The sequence below is a fragment of the Eutrema salsugineum genome, unplaced genomic scaffold, assembly GCF_000478725.1.
Source record: "Eutrema salsugineum unplaced genomic scaffold, Eutsalg1_0 scaffold_3, whole genome shotgun sequence".
Lineage (NCBI taxonomy): Eukaryota > Viridiplantae > Streptophyta > Magnoliopsida > Brassicales > Brassicaceae > Eutrema > Eutrema salsugineum.
The window spans coordinates 4,062,180-4,075,292 of NW_006256756.1; the positions used below are offsets into that span (position 1 = coordinate 4,062,180).

At 38.4% G+C, this 13,113-nt stretch overlaps 1 pseudogene; it reads left to right on the top strand.

Moving 5' to 3' along the window:
• The first annotated feature begins 7,294 nt into the window (after positions 1–7,294).
• On the top strand, positions 7,295–11,441 carry LOC112085263 (annotated as a pseudogene).
• Positions 11,442–13,113: the final 1,672 nt, after the last annotated feature.

Sequence of the window (13,113 nt, forward strand, 5' to 3'; positions counted from 1 at the left end):
CCATTAAAAAGCCTTTTTGATACATAACCTTGAATGCCTTGTTTAATGTCTTTTTGATGAGAACCACTGAAACCTTTAATGAATGTTAAGAGCTACTTGAATAGAAGTTAGTTCTAAGTGTGTGGATATTCACATGACGGATTAACGGACCAGTTATGTTTGTATTTTGGTGAGAATTTTCTAGACTTGATCTGATTGATGCATTGTCCATAATTAAGGTCTAGAAGTATGGTTGCTGATATTTTTGAGTTCCTTCACATTTTTGTTGAATGATATTTTTCCAGATTAGATCTTAGTTTGTTTGAGGACAAACAAAGTCTTAAGTCTGGGGGAGTTGATAACACCTGATTTTGACCACTTTTCACAATTGATTTCAAATGCTTTTTCAAAGGTTTTACTTAGTTTTAGGAATTTTTATTGTGATTTCCATGTATTTGTAGTTTTAAGGCTCTTTTCAGGAAACTTAGGGAATATGATGGCAAAATGGAAGAAATCCACATTTTTAGCTCAGAGTCAGACCGTCAGAAGTTCAGCCTCAAATGAAGACTTTCTCACCGTCCGATCCAGCTCAAATTTGAAGACAATCAAGAGTAGACAACCAGCTTTCCATAGCACTTTACATGACAAAGATCCAACGGTGCAATCAAAAGATACATGGAGAACAAGTTGACCCAATTCACCAGTCCCAGAAGACTCTCACCCGCGGCAAAAGCATGTTTTACCTGCCTTGGAAGACTCTCACCCCCGGTGGACCTTAGGACGAGCCACAAGGCCCAACATGAAAGCCCACTTCGTCATTCCTCTTCAGAGAAGCCCTAAATGAGATTTGGAAGACCTTAGGACCTATAAATACATTGTTTAGCAGCCCTAAACGGGTGTGTGCTCCTGTAATGAGATTTTGAGCCACCAGACTCTGTTTTTCTAGGGTTAGGCGATGGAGATGGGGATTCTTCCCCAGATCCATTGTTCTTCCTCCTTTTTATGTTATTAACTTTTCTGTTTCATTCTTTAGCATTCTTTTATGTATTTCATCATTCATTGCATCATGTAGACTAGTCCCAGAGAGTCAAGTTGTTGGAAGATATCGACAAGCATATATATCGATTAGGATTTCTATTGTTATTAGCCATATTCTGGATCTCATCTCTTCTAAGTAATTCGTAAAGCATGATAGTAGATTCATGACCTATTCTCTGAGCCTAGGATCGATCAGAGCCATGAGAGTGATGTATCAGATCATCCATACCTAGCTTCAGAAGAACATAGTCGATATAGGAGTCGAAAGCTACCTATAGAGAATATGTGAGCAGACGAATTCAGTGTTAATGCATGATTTTAAGTTTAGAATGAGAGTGAGAGTTAATTGCTAGATCTAAGAGATTAGTTGATTAAGGTGACGACAGATGGTTAATCATACATGTGTCTATTCTAGTTCAATGCAGATTCCCAAAAACAGATGGAGATAAATCGCCTGGAAACTAGTTGGAAATGCCACCATACTTCAATTAGAGTAAACCGGAGAAGTCTAAATCGCCACCTATGAGTTTAAGAGTCTTTAGTTTGAGTCGATATGCTTTAGATGTTCTTTTAACAATTCATCCTGCATTGCATCTCTTGTGAATATTAGATTAGGTTTAGTTTAGGATCTTAACCAAAAACCCCAAATCTTTTATTGGTTTATGAGTTTGCTTACTTCCCAGTTTGTTGTTTCCTGCAGATTAAACATCCTCCCTGTGGATCGACACCCTAATTACTACAACGTACATCTGTGCACTTGCAGAGACTAGGGTTTTATAAAATTAAAACTTTTGGAGAACCAATGGGCTTGTTAAAAAACAACCCTAGGCCCGCAAGCCCATCATGGAGAGGATCACGAGTATCTAGAGAGTTAGCATGAGCCTTAAGTTAGCGAAAAGAGTGAACCCCCTTCTCGTTGAAAGGGACAAGTTATTTATAGAGTTTTACCTAATCCAGATTAATATACCGGAACGGTCCTTCCGTCACAGGTTTGGCGTGTTGGTTCGTGATCCAACTTGGTTAGATCCGAATCTCATGTTTGCATCATGCCTCTGATGATCTCACCAACTTTCATTGACACGTTAAAAAAAATTGGTGAGAGCGTCAAAGGCATGACGTGAGCATAAGACTCAGATCCAACGAAGCCAGATTACGAACTGACCCGCCCGAATCAGGGCCTAAGGACTGACCCCAGTATATGAACCTGAGTCAGGTAAAATTTTATAAATACTCTATTCTTTCTAACGAGGAAGGAGTTCACTGTTTTCGCTACCTTAAGGCTCATACTATCTCTCTAGATATTTGTGATCCTTAAGCTGCAGCACTTTATATTTTATGGTCATTACTCCGACCAACTCTTCACTTTCTCTATACGGTGGTTCCTAGTTCCTAAACCGTGGAGCAATGCCACCCAGAAAATCTTATAGTTTTTCTCTTTTCATCTCACAAAGCCCATCAGTACTTAAAGGCCCGAGTCGATTCCACTTTTCTCAGCAAGGCTTATCTCCTACTCTTGTTTTCCGATCTCTTTTCTCTCTCTGATTATCCACTTAGTAGGTTTTTTTACTTTTTTCTTACTTGAGTGTCAGAGAGCCATTCGAAAACACACCCCATCGTATTTTTGGGCCCATGCATTATATAGTTTTGCAGGAGAATTTCTCTTGTAGAGGACAAAAAATCCCATATATAGTGTCAAGACAATCAAAAATTCAAAACTGTGTAGCAGTGACCAAGTTGAATTATGTACTTTCTATGAAAATTAGTGATTAAGAATAATATAAATAAAGAAGAAGTTTTACAATAGAGACGTGAATAACCCAATAATGATCTGGAATTTATACATTTTTAGTGTTTTATATACCTGCGGAACTATTTATTTGCAGCAAATAAAAAAAACAATTATACGCAAAATGAGTTGGTTATAGTTGTAGCTAAAAACTGAAATAGTTAGGGGGTGTGATGGTAAAAACTTATTATAATAATTATTTAAGCTACAACTATAAACAATTCATTTTGCGTATAATTGTTTTTTTATTTGTTGCAACTGTAAAAATAGTAGTATTTAAGAAGAAATATAGGGAAAATATAAGAGGGAAAGGAAAAGTGATTATAAAAGGAAATAAACCCAATTATTACTTTGTATTTCATTTGTATGTTCTTTATTTTTATCAGATTTCAAATTAATGTATAGTTGTGATTTTTTTTCTTAACAGTTTTTTTTCTATTAATTTTTAAAGGGGGAGAAATTTCTTTATATATCTATTTTCTTAGACTTTATGAAAAAGATGTCTCTCAAAAAATATGAACGGTAAAATAAAAATGGGACCAAAAATCTCTCATTATGATAAATAAAACTTACCGATAAATTTTGGGTTTAGATTCTTTTATAGGTTTTGATATTTGCATAAAAATGATTAAGTAAAAAGAGATTTACAAGCTTTTAGGATTAACATAAATCCAAATGTTTGAATCTAATTTTGCAAGATATTTCAATAGCTCTCTTACTTGATTCTCCCATTTCCATTATTGTTTTCTGCTTTCTTTCTTTTTCCCTACAATATTGATTAAAAAAGTACATTCAAATCTAAAACAAAAAACATATACATATTAAGTTTTTAATTAATATTAATTAAGAATTATACAAACATTTTTGCATATAGTTGACAATTTCTACAAGACATTCATATTGACGAAGGTGTTGTAGAGTTTGCCTCAAAATTATTTCTCTTGTCAGTCTTTCCCTTCGAATTGCTTGTACCTCTTCTACCATAGGACATGTAAGTGTATAGATTTTTATTTTCTATATAATATTTACATATAAATGCTTTTTTAAGAAAACTTCAACATATTTGGTCTGAGCATATATTTTTTATTTTATTTTATTTCTGAAAATATTTTTTTATACATACACTTATAGAAAATACAATTTCTTTATAAATATAATAATAAAAAAATAAATAAATGTATATAATACTTATTCACCTTTTTAATACTCATCAAGCATGGTAGTCCTATACATCTGATGAAGGCAAAAACATAAAATTGGTTCATATTAAGCATAACATAATATGAAAAAATTGACAAAATATATATACGCATATATTGGGAACAAATGAAGAAATTAAATCATGTATATATATGTTACGACCTGGAGATGGATCTTTACATGTGATATAGTGAGTCCTTCAATATTCATTATCTCCAAAATTCTCTTAGAAATTGCTTCTGCATTTACAATGATTAATACAAGTTGAATTTATATTAAAAGAAAATAATGTTTAGCCCACAACTCTAGATGTAGGGTTGTTATGTAGTTTTTATATATGTTAGCATCCTAATTTATAATTCCGATCCCCGACTTTGACAAAAATGAATATATCACACAAAACAAAAAACAGAAAAGATAAAGAAAATTGTATAATTGAAAATTGAAAAGGATATGTATCCGATGATAAGTTGAAAACAATAGTTGATGATTCCGGTAGCAACTATTTTATGATTTTTCTGATTTTATTTTAGAAAATCATACAAAACAAGAAAAAATATTAACTTACGATGTATTCCGTCAAGTTGTACAACCGCATAAATAAAGCGATTGTGATGATATGCACTCCATTGCATCCGATCCATTTCACGTATTATAAGGTCTAACAATCGTGACTTTTATCAGAAAAATTCTCGAACTTTACAGTTTTTGGTTTTTAGTTATTAAAAAATCTTATCATGAGTGGTCAATTTATAATAGTTATAGACAAAATTTATAATGTTAAAAAATAAATTAATAATTTGCATAAATGTAAAGGGTAGAAAAACATAAATGTACTACTAAACTTGTCATAGTGCATATCTTTTTACTTTCCTTTTTTTTGGTTTTCTAAATTAGTTTGTTTATTATTTCCATTATTTAGAAAAAAAAATTTTACAACTATTAATATATTATTTAAAAACTTATATATATATATATATAAGCATTATTCAAATCTTCAATTATATATGCTAAGTTAAGTATTTCCATTATTTAGAAAAAATGCCTTACAACTATGAGTTGGATCATCAAGAAAATTAAATATATGTAAGTATTATTCAAATCATCTTAGATATATTTTGAAAATGATCACTGGCATTATTTTAAAAATTTAATAAAAAATCTAAAAACTAAACCCATTTTGGTCGGCCTATCCTTCTTTTTGTCTTCTTGTTTTTCCTCACTGGAGGGGTTTCCCAGCCTTTATGCGTGTTGTGATCCTTGGGCGGGTAGGACGCTGTGTTCTTCCCTCGTAACTATGTTGTCTTTCTCTGGTTCCCTTTTTCACCTCCGGGTTACAGATCCAATTTATTTGATGTCGCGATTTATCTTGCTGGTTGTACCATCCTTCCTTGGTATATCTCGTGCTTATTTCTCGGTTTGCCTCCAGAGTATTTCCATCCTCCACCCGGTTGGGAACTCGATCAATCGTAGATGTTTGCACACTGTGGCCTCCATCTCGTCCACCCAAGGTTGACCTAACAGCACTATGTACCAAGCTGGCGTGCTGACTACTGTTATGGCCATTACCCAGGTGTTATTAAGCGCGGTGACTATGTGATGCGATCATGGACAGCCTAGAGGACTTGGAACTTGAAGCTCAAGAAGATGGACTAGAAGAACAAGAAGAACCGGATATAGAGGAAGCTTTGGAGATGCCAGCCGGTCCAATAACTAGATCAAGGAGCAAGAAACTTAAGGAAGCTATCGGAGCTATGCTTAGAATCAGTTGGAGACAAGCCAATGTCTTGAGCCAGGAGGGAGAAGTTGCTATACAAGCCGCATTGGTTTCTATACAGGCTCAAGATGATCAGTGAATGGGCATGTGACCCGTTTGCACTCTTTTTCCCTCTCCTTTGGAAATGTCCCAATGGGTTTTCCAAAGGGAGATTTTTAATGACACAAACGGCTCACATCATATCCCTCATTCGCTGATCCAACAAGAGGCCCAAAACTTGAAGTATCGGCCTGGAGAAGAAGAGTTTCTTTCTTGTTTCTTTCTTATTCAAACTTAGTTTTTATTGTCTTAGTATTTCCGAGACAAGTCTTGGCTGTCACAGACTTGTTCTCTTTCTTTTTAAACCCTTGTACGCTCCTTGTTAAACTCATCTATCTTTTCTATCAAAAACTCTTCTAAGTTAGATCATTTGTTCTCTTGAACATCTTAGCTTGTAAGTGTGTTATATCTTCAAGCAAACCGATTCTTTGGTGAGTCATATCCTTAGAATCACCATGGTATATCAAAGGCCTTCCGCATCCTTTGTGTGACCTATCATTTCCACCAACTTCTACCTAAAGTTCATATCCAAAATCTACTCAAAATCGTGAGATCTAGTGCTTAGAGTGACGATCATAAGGTGGAACGTATCAAGTGGTATCAGAGCCACTCTAAGCAAGGATCGACGTGGATCAGGTTGTGTCTAATCTATTTATACGTTTAGATCTGTTCTATCATGTTAAAAACGATCTCAAATTTTAAAGTCACAATCTGTGTTTGTTGCATCACAAATCTATAGATCGTTTCATTCTGTTCTTGAATCTAGCAAATCAACATCATCGGAACCTTGTTTAAAAGTGTCGTTTCAAATTCAAACTGATTAGATCGCTCTTAGGGTTTTCCGATTGCTTGAAGAACACGAATGGTCATTTTTATAGAATAATCGTTGCTAGTAATCCACTTTGTGTTGTTCGCAGGAAAGGATGTCTGATAATCGTGAAGAATCCAGCAACAACAGTAACAAGCTTTTGATGGAAGCAATGATGGCCGAGATGAAAAAGCTGATGGCCGCTCAGTTCGAAGAATTCAGACAAGAGATCCAACATCAGAACTCTGACTACAGGCCGAACCGAGACGCCAGGAGAATAAATACTGATCAATCTCCGGAGAGGGCTCGTGAACAAACCCGACCAGCCAGAGACGAGGCGGCTGAAGAATATTATAGCCGAGACAGTAACTAGTCAAGGAGCAATTGCCGACGACATAGACGAGTAAGAGAGGAAAGGGCTTATCCTCAAGACAATTTTGGAGGACTTAAGCTTCGGATTCCTCCCTTCCATGGGAAGAACGATCCTGATGCCTACTTAGAATGGGAAAAGAAGATAGAGTTGGTGTTTAACTGCCAACACTATACCGAGATCAATCGCGTAAGAGTTGCTGCTACTGAGTTTTATGACTACGCTCTTAGTTGGTGGGATCAGTTAGTTACATCAAGAAGAAGGAACGGCGAGTACCCGGTTGAGAGTTGGAATGAGATGAAGGCCATCATGAGAAAACGGTTTGTGCCAAGCCACTACCATCGAGAACTACATCAGAGGATCAGGAGGCTTACTCAAGGGACCCGGTCTGTCGAAGACTATTACCAAGAGATGGAGACTCTCATGCTTAGAGCCGATATAACTGAAGATCGAGAAGCTACCATGTCAAGGTTTTTGGGGGGCTTGAACAGAGAAATTCAAGATCGCTTGGAAATGCAACATTATGTTGAGGTGGAGGAGATGTTACACAAAGCCATACTGATCGAGCAACAGCTCAAGAGGCGTGTTCCCACTAAGACAAGTTATGGAGGTGGAGCAACCGTTACTAAACCCTTTTACCCGAAAGAAGAAAAGGCAGGATCTATTCAGAGGGAAGGAAAACAGATCGCTTACCCAAAAGCTGAAGCCAAGTCGTATCCAGCTGCTCAAGATCACAAAGGAAAGACAGAAACTACGAATACAAGGTCGAGAGATGTCAAGTGCTTCAAGTGTCAAGGCAGGGGACATTACGCGAATGAATGTTCAAACCGAAAGAACATGATTCTGTTGGATAATGGAGATATAGCGACTGATGAGGAAGAGCCTGAGGTTGTAGCTGAGACAGATCATGAGGAACTTCCGGCTCAAGGGGCTTTGTTAGTAGCTAGACGATCTCTAAGTCTCCAATCCAAAGATGCTGAGCAGGAACAAAGAGAGAACCTATTTCACACTCGGTGTATCGTTCAAGAAAGAGTCTGTAGCCTCATTATAGATGGCAGAAGCTGCACCAATGTGGCTAGTGAAGGGATGGTTCAAAAGCTCGGTTTAAAGATGGAGAAGCACCCAAAGCCGTATAAGCTGCAATGGCTCAATGACAATGGAGAATTGAAAGTGAACCATCAAGTTCGAGTACCTTTGTCTATTGGGAAATATGAGGATGAAATCCTCTGTGATGTCTTACCAATGGAAGCAGGGCATATTCTTCTTGGCCGGCCATAGCAATCGGATCGAAAGGTCATACATGATGGATATACTAATCGACATTCTTTTGTTTATAATGGCAGGAAAACTACCCTGGTGCCTTTGACGCCTCAAGAAGTTTACCAAGATCAAGTACAGCTCAAGCAAAAGGAAAAACCAGTCACAAAACCCTCTAATTTCTTTCTTAGGGCCGGTAAAGTTAAGAAAGCTTTGTTAGCTAAACAACCGATGCTCTTATTTGTGTTTAAAGAAGTTCTCACGAGCTTAACTAACTTGACACCGGTTATACCGAGTGAGATGAAATCTCTTTTGCAGGAATATGAGGACGTGTTTCCTGAAGAGAACCCCAAGGGTTTACCTCCCATCAGAGGAATCGAACATCAAATAGATTTCATGCCCGGAGCTTCCCTTCCAAATCGTCCAGCCTACAGAACCAACCCTGTGGAGACCAAAGAACTACAACGCCAAGTTAATGAGCTGTTAGAGAAAGGGTACATAAGAGAAAGCTTGAGTCCTTGTGCGGTGCCTGTCCTACTTGTGCCTAAGAAAGACGGTAGCTGGCGCATGTGTGTTGATAGTAGAGCAATCAACAATATTACGGTTAAATATCGACACCCTATCCCTAGATTAGATGATATGCTTGATGAATTGCATGGTTCTAGTGTCTTTTCTAAAATAGATTTGAAAAGTGGCTATCATCAGATTAGAATGAAGGAAGGGGATGAGTGGAAAACCGCCTTTAAAACTAAGCATGGATTATATGAATGGTTAGTAATGCCGTTTGGGCTAACAAACGCACCTAGCACCTTCATGCGGTTAATGAATCATATTCTTAGAGCTTTTATAGGTATATTTGTTGTGGTATATTTTGATGACATTCTGATCTATAGCAAAACCTTAGGAGAGCATGTTGAACATTTGAAATCTGTTTTAGAAGTGCTTAGGAAGGAAAAGCTCTTTGCTAATCTTAAGAAATGCACATTTTGCACAGATAATCTTGTGTTTCTAGGTTTTGTTGTAGGTGCGGATGGAATCAGGGTCGATGAAGAGAAAATAAGGGCCATCAAAGACTGGCCGAACCCTAAAACTGTTGGAGAAGTGAGGAGTTTCCACGGCCTTGCGGGCTTTTATAGGAGATTTGTGAAGGATTTCAGTACATTGGCCGCTCCCCTAACCGAGATCATCAAGAAAGATGTGGGATTTAAGTGGGAACAAGCACAAGAAGAAGCGTTTCAAATACTTAAGGATAAACTAACCAATGCACCGGTACTTGTCTTACCTGATTTCCTTAAGACTTTTGAGATTGAATGTGATGCTTCTGGTGTAGGAATTGGAGCTGTCTTAATGCAAGACAAGAAACCCGTGGCCTACTTTAGTGAAAAACTCGGAGGAGCCATGCTGAACTATCCTACTTACGATAAAGAACTCTATGCCTTGGTGCGAGCACTCCAAACGTGGCAACATTATCTGTGGCCCAAGGAATTCGTTATTCATACCGACCATGAGTCCCTCAAGCATTTAAAAGGACAACAAAAGCTCAACAAACGACATGGCCGATGGATCGAGTTCATTGAGACATTTCCTTATGTTATCAAGTACAAGAAAGGTAAAGACAATGTAGTTGCCGATGCCTTGTCACGCAGGTATGCTCTAATTACTACTCTTGATGCCAAGCTATTAGGCTTTGAACAGCTTAAGCTTCTCTATGCATCCGATTCTGACTTTAAAGAGAAATATCAGTCTTGTGAAAAATTTGCTAAGGATCATTATTTTAGACAAGAATGATACCTCTTCTATGATAATCGTTTGTGTATTCCTAATTGTTCTATTCGAGATATTTTAGTCAGGGAAGCACACGGAGGAGGTCTTATGGGGCACTTTGGTATAACAAAAACTTTGAAAATCATGCAAGACCACTTCTCTTGGCCGCATATGAAAAGAGACGTAGAGAGGATCTGCGAACGATGTGTCACTTGTAAACAAGCTAAGTCCAAAGTCAGGCCACACGGTTTGTATACTCCCTTACCTATTCCCTCTCATCCTTGGATCGATATATCTATGGACTTTGTGCTTGGATTGCCTAGGACTAGGACTGGGAAGGATTCTGTATTTGTTGTGGTAGACAGGTTCTCAAAAATGGCTCATTTTATAGCTTGTAACAAAACCGATGATGCATCTCATATAGCTAGCTTGTTTTTTAAAGAAATTGTGCGTCTGCATGGAATGCCTAAGACCATCGTATCCGATCGTGAACGAAATTCCTTAGTTATTTCTGGAAAACATTGTGGTCTAAGTTAGGTACTAAGCTTCTATTTTCTACTACTTGTCATCCACAAACTGATGGGCAGACTGAAGTAGTTAATAGGACCTTATCCACTTTGTTGCGTGTTCTAGTCAAAAAGAATCTTAAAAGTTGGGAAGATTGCTTACCGCATGTAGAGTTTGCATATAATCACTCGATGCATTCCACTTCTAAGTTTTCCCCATTTCAAATTGTTTATGGTTTTAGTCCTTTGTCTCCTTTGGATCTAACCCCTCTTCCTTTGAGTGAGAGAACTAGTGTTGATGGAAAGAAGAAGGCAGAACTTGTTAAAAAGATCCATGAGAAGGCTAAACTCAACATAGAAGAAAAGACCAAGCTCTATGTCAAGAAAGCAAATAAGAACTGGCGAGAGATGATTTTCGAAGTTGGCGATCAAGTTTGGGTACATTTGAGGAAAGAACGGTTCCCAGCCGAGAGAAAGTCCAAACTGATGCCAAGAATTGATGGACCTTTCACCATAACAAGAAGAATCAACAACAATGCTTATCAGCTTGATCTCCGAGGTAAGTATAATATCAGTTCTAGTTTTAATGTTTCTGACCTTGTTCCTTTTGTGGCAGATGAACCAGATTTGAGGTCAAATCCTTTTCAAGAGGAGGGGGATGATGCGATCATGGACAGCCTAGAGGACTTGGAACTTGAAGCTCAAGAAGATGGACTAGAAGAAAAGAAGAACCGGATATAGAGGAAGCTTTGGAGATGCCAGCCGGTCCAATAACTAGATCAAGGAGCAAGAAAATTAAGGAAGCTATCGGAGCTATGCTTAGAATCAGTTGGAGACAAGCCAATGTCTTGAGCCAGGAGGGAGAAGTTGCTATACAAGCCGCATTGGTTTCTATACAGGCTCAAGATGATCAGTGAATGGGCATGTGACCCGTTTGCACTCTTTTTCCCTCTCATTTGGTTTTGTCCCAATGGGTTTTCCAAAGGGAGGTTTTTAATGACACAAACGGCTCACATCATATCCCTCATTCGCTGATCCAACAAGAGGCCCAAAACTTGAAGTATCGGCCTGGAGAAGAAGAGTTTCTTTCTTGTTTCTTTCTTATTCAAACTTAGTCTTTATTGTCTTAGTATTTCCGAGACACGTCTTGGCTGTCACAGACTTGTTCTCTTTCTTTTTAAACCCTTGTACGCTCCTTGTTAAACTCATCTATCTTTTCTATCAAAAACTCTTCTAAGTTAGATCATTTGTTCTCTTGAACATCTTAGCTTGTAAGTGTGTTATATCTTCAAGCAAACCGATTCTTTGGTGAGTCATATCCTTAGAATCACCCTGGTATATCAAAGGCCTTCCGCATCCTTTGTGTGACCTATCATTTCCACCAACTTCTACCTAAAGTTCATATCCAAAATCTACTCAAAATCGCGAGATCTAGTGCTTAGAGTGACGATCATAAGGTGGAACGTATCACTATGAGTGCTGCCTCTCATATCGCTCGAGTCACCCTCCTATTATATTCTATGAACATTATCTTTTCTCCTTTGAGGGACCTTTGAAATCCCACGAACTCTTCAAAGATGGCTGCAAGATAAGATTAACAGGGCAGGTCTAGTCCACTAGAATCTGCCTCATCTGTTTGCATCCTATCTCCAACATCACATTCAGAGCAGGGTATTGAGTGATAATTCTCAACACTTCCTCTGCTGCGTTGAAGAACTCCGGCCGGCAAGCCAGTCGCCTTCGAATTCCAGGCGTTCTACCGTGACTTTCTTCCTCGGCTTCATTCGTGTTTCTTTCGACCTGTCCGACCTTGTTGAAGCTCCCTCTTGCACGGTCTTGTTTGTTCAGCATTCGCTTCACTTTCCTAGAGAGCCAGCATCTCCTCCGTAAAAGCCTAACAGCTCTCAGTCTGATGCCCCCTGGATCAGTGGTACTTGCACAATAGTTATCTGTATTTTCGTTCCTCTGAGGCGGGCTCATCTTCTCCATCTGGATCCCGTATGGCGTGAGAATTTTTTTACCCGTACTTCTTCCTCCAATCACCTCTGGTCGCACCATCCAGGGATTGCAGTGGAACATGCTACAAGGGGGTTTACCTCCGCCTCCTCTCCTTGGTCTCCGGTTATCTCCCAGTCGTTGTCGCTTGCCCCTCCCTTGGCGTTCTCCCTTTGGTCAGGATCCTTTGAGCCGATGGGTATGTAAGGTTCATTCTCTCTAAACTCGATCATGCCCACCTAGCACTTGCAGTTTTTCGCTCTGGCTTTGACGGTATTTGGTTTGCTGCCAATCACTGTCTGGGTCTTTCCCATTTGGATTCATAGGTTGTTGCCCCCAGATCTGTGTTCTTGGTGGTTCTCTGACTCGAGTAGGAAACTTTAGATCAGAGAGTGTTGTCCATCTAGCGCAGAACTGTTTAGGGGATTTTTAGCCATCTGCACAGGCAAGTCTCTTGCAAAATTAGGAAACGCGTGAAGGCCTACAAAACACGATGGAAGAGTTTTTTTTTTATGGCTCTCCTACGCTCAAGTCAGAAAACAGGGAAAGAAAGAACAAGAAGTGGCAAATTGGAGAGAGGAAAGAGATCAGAAA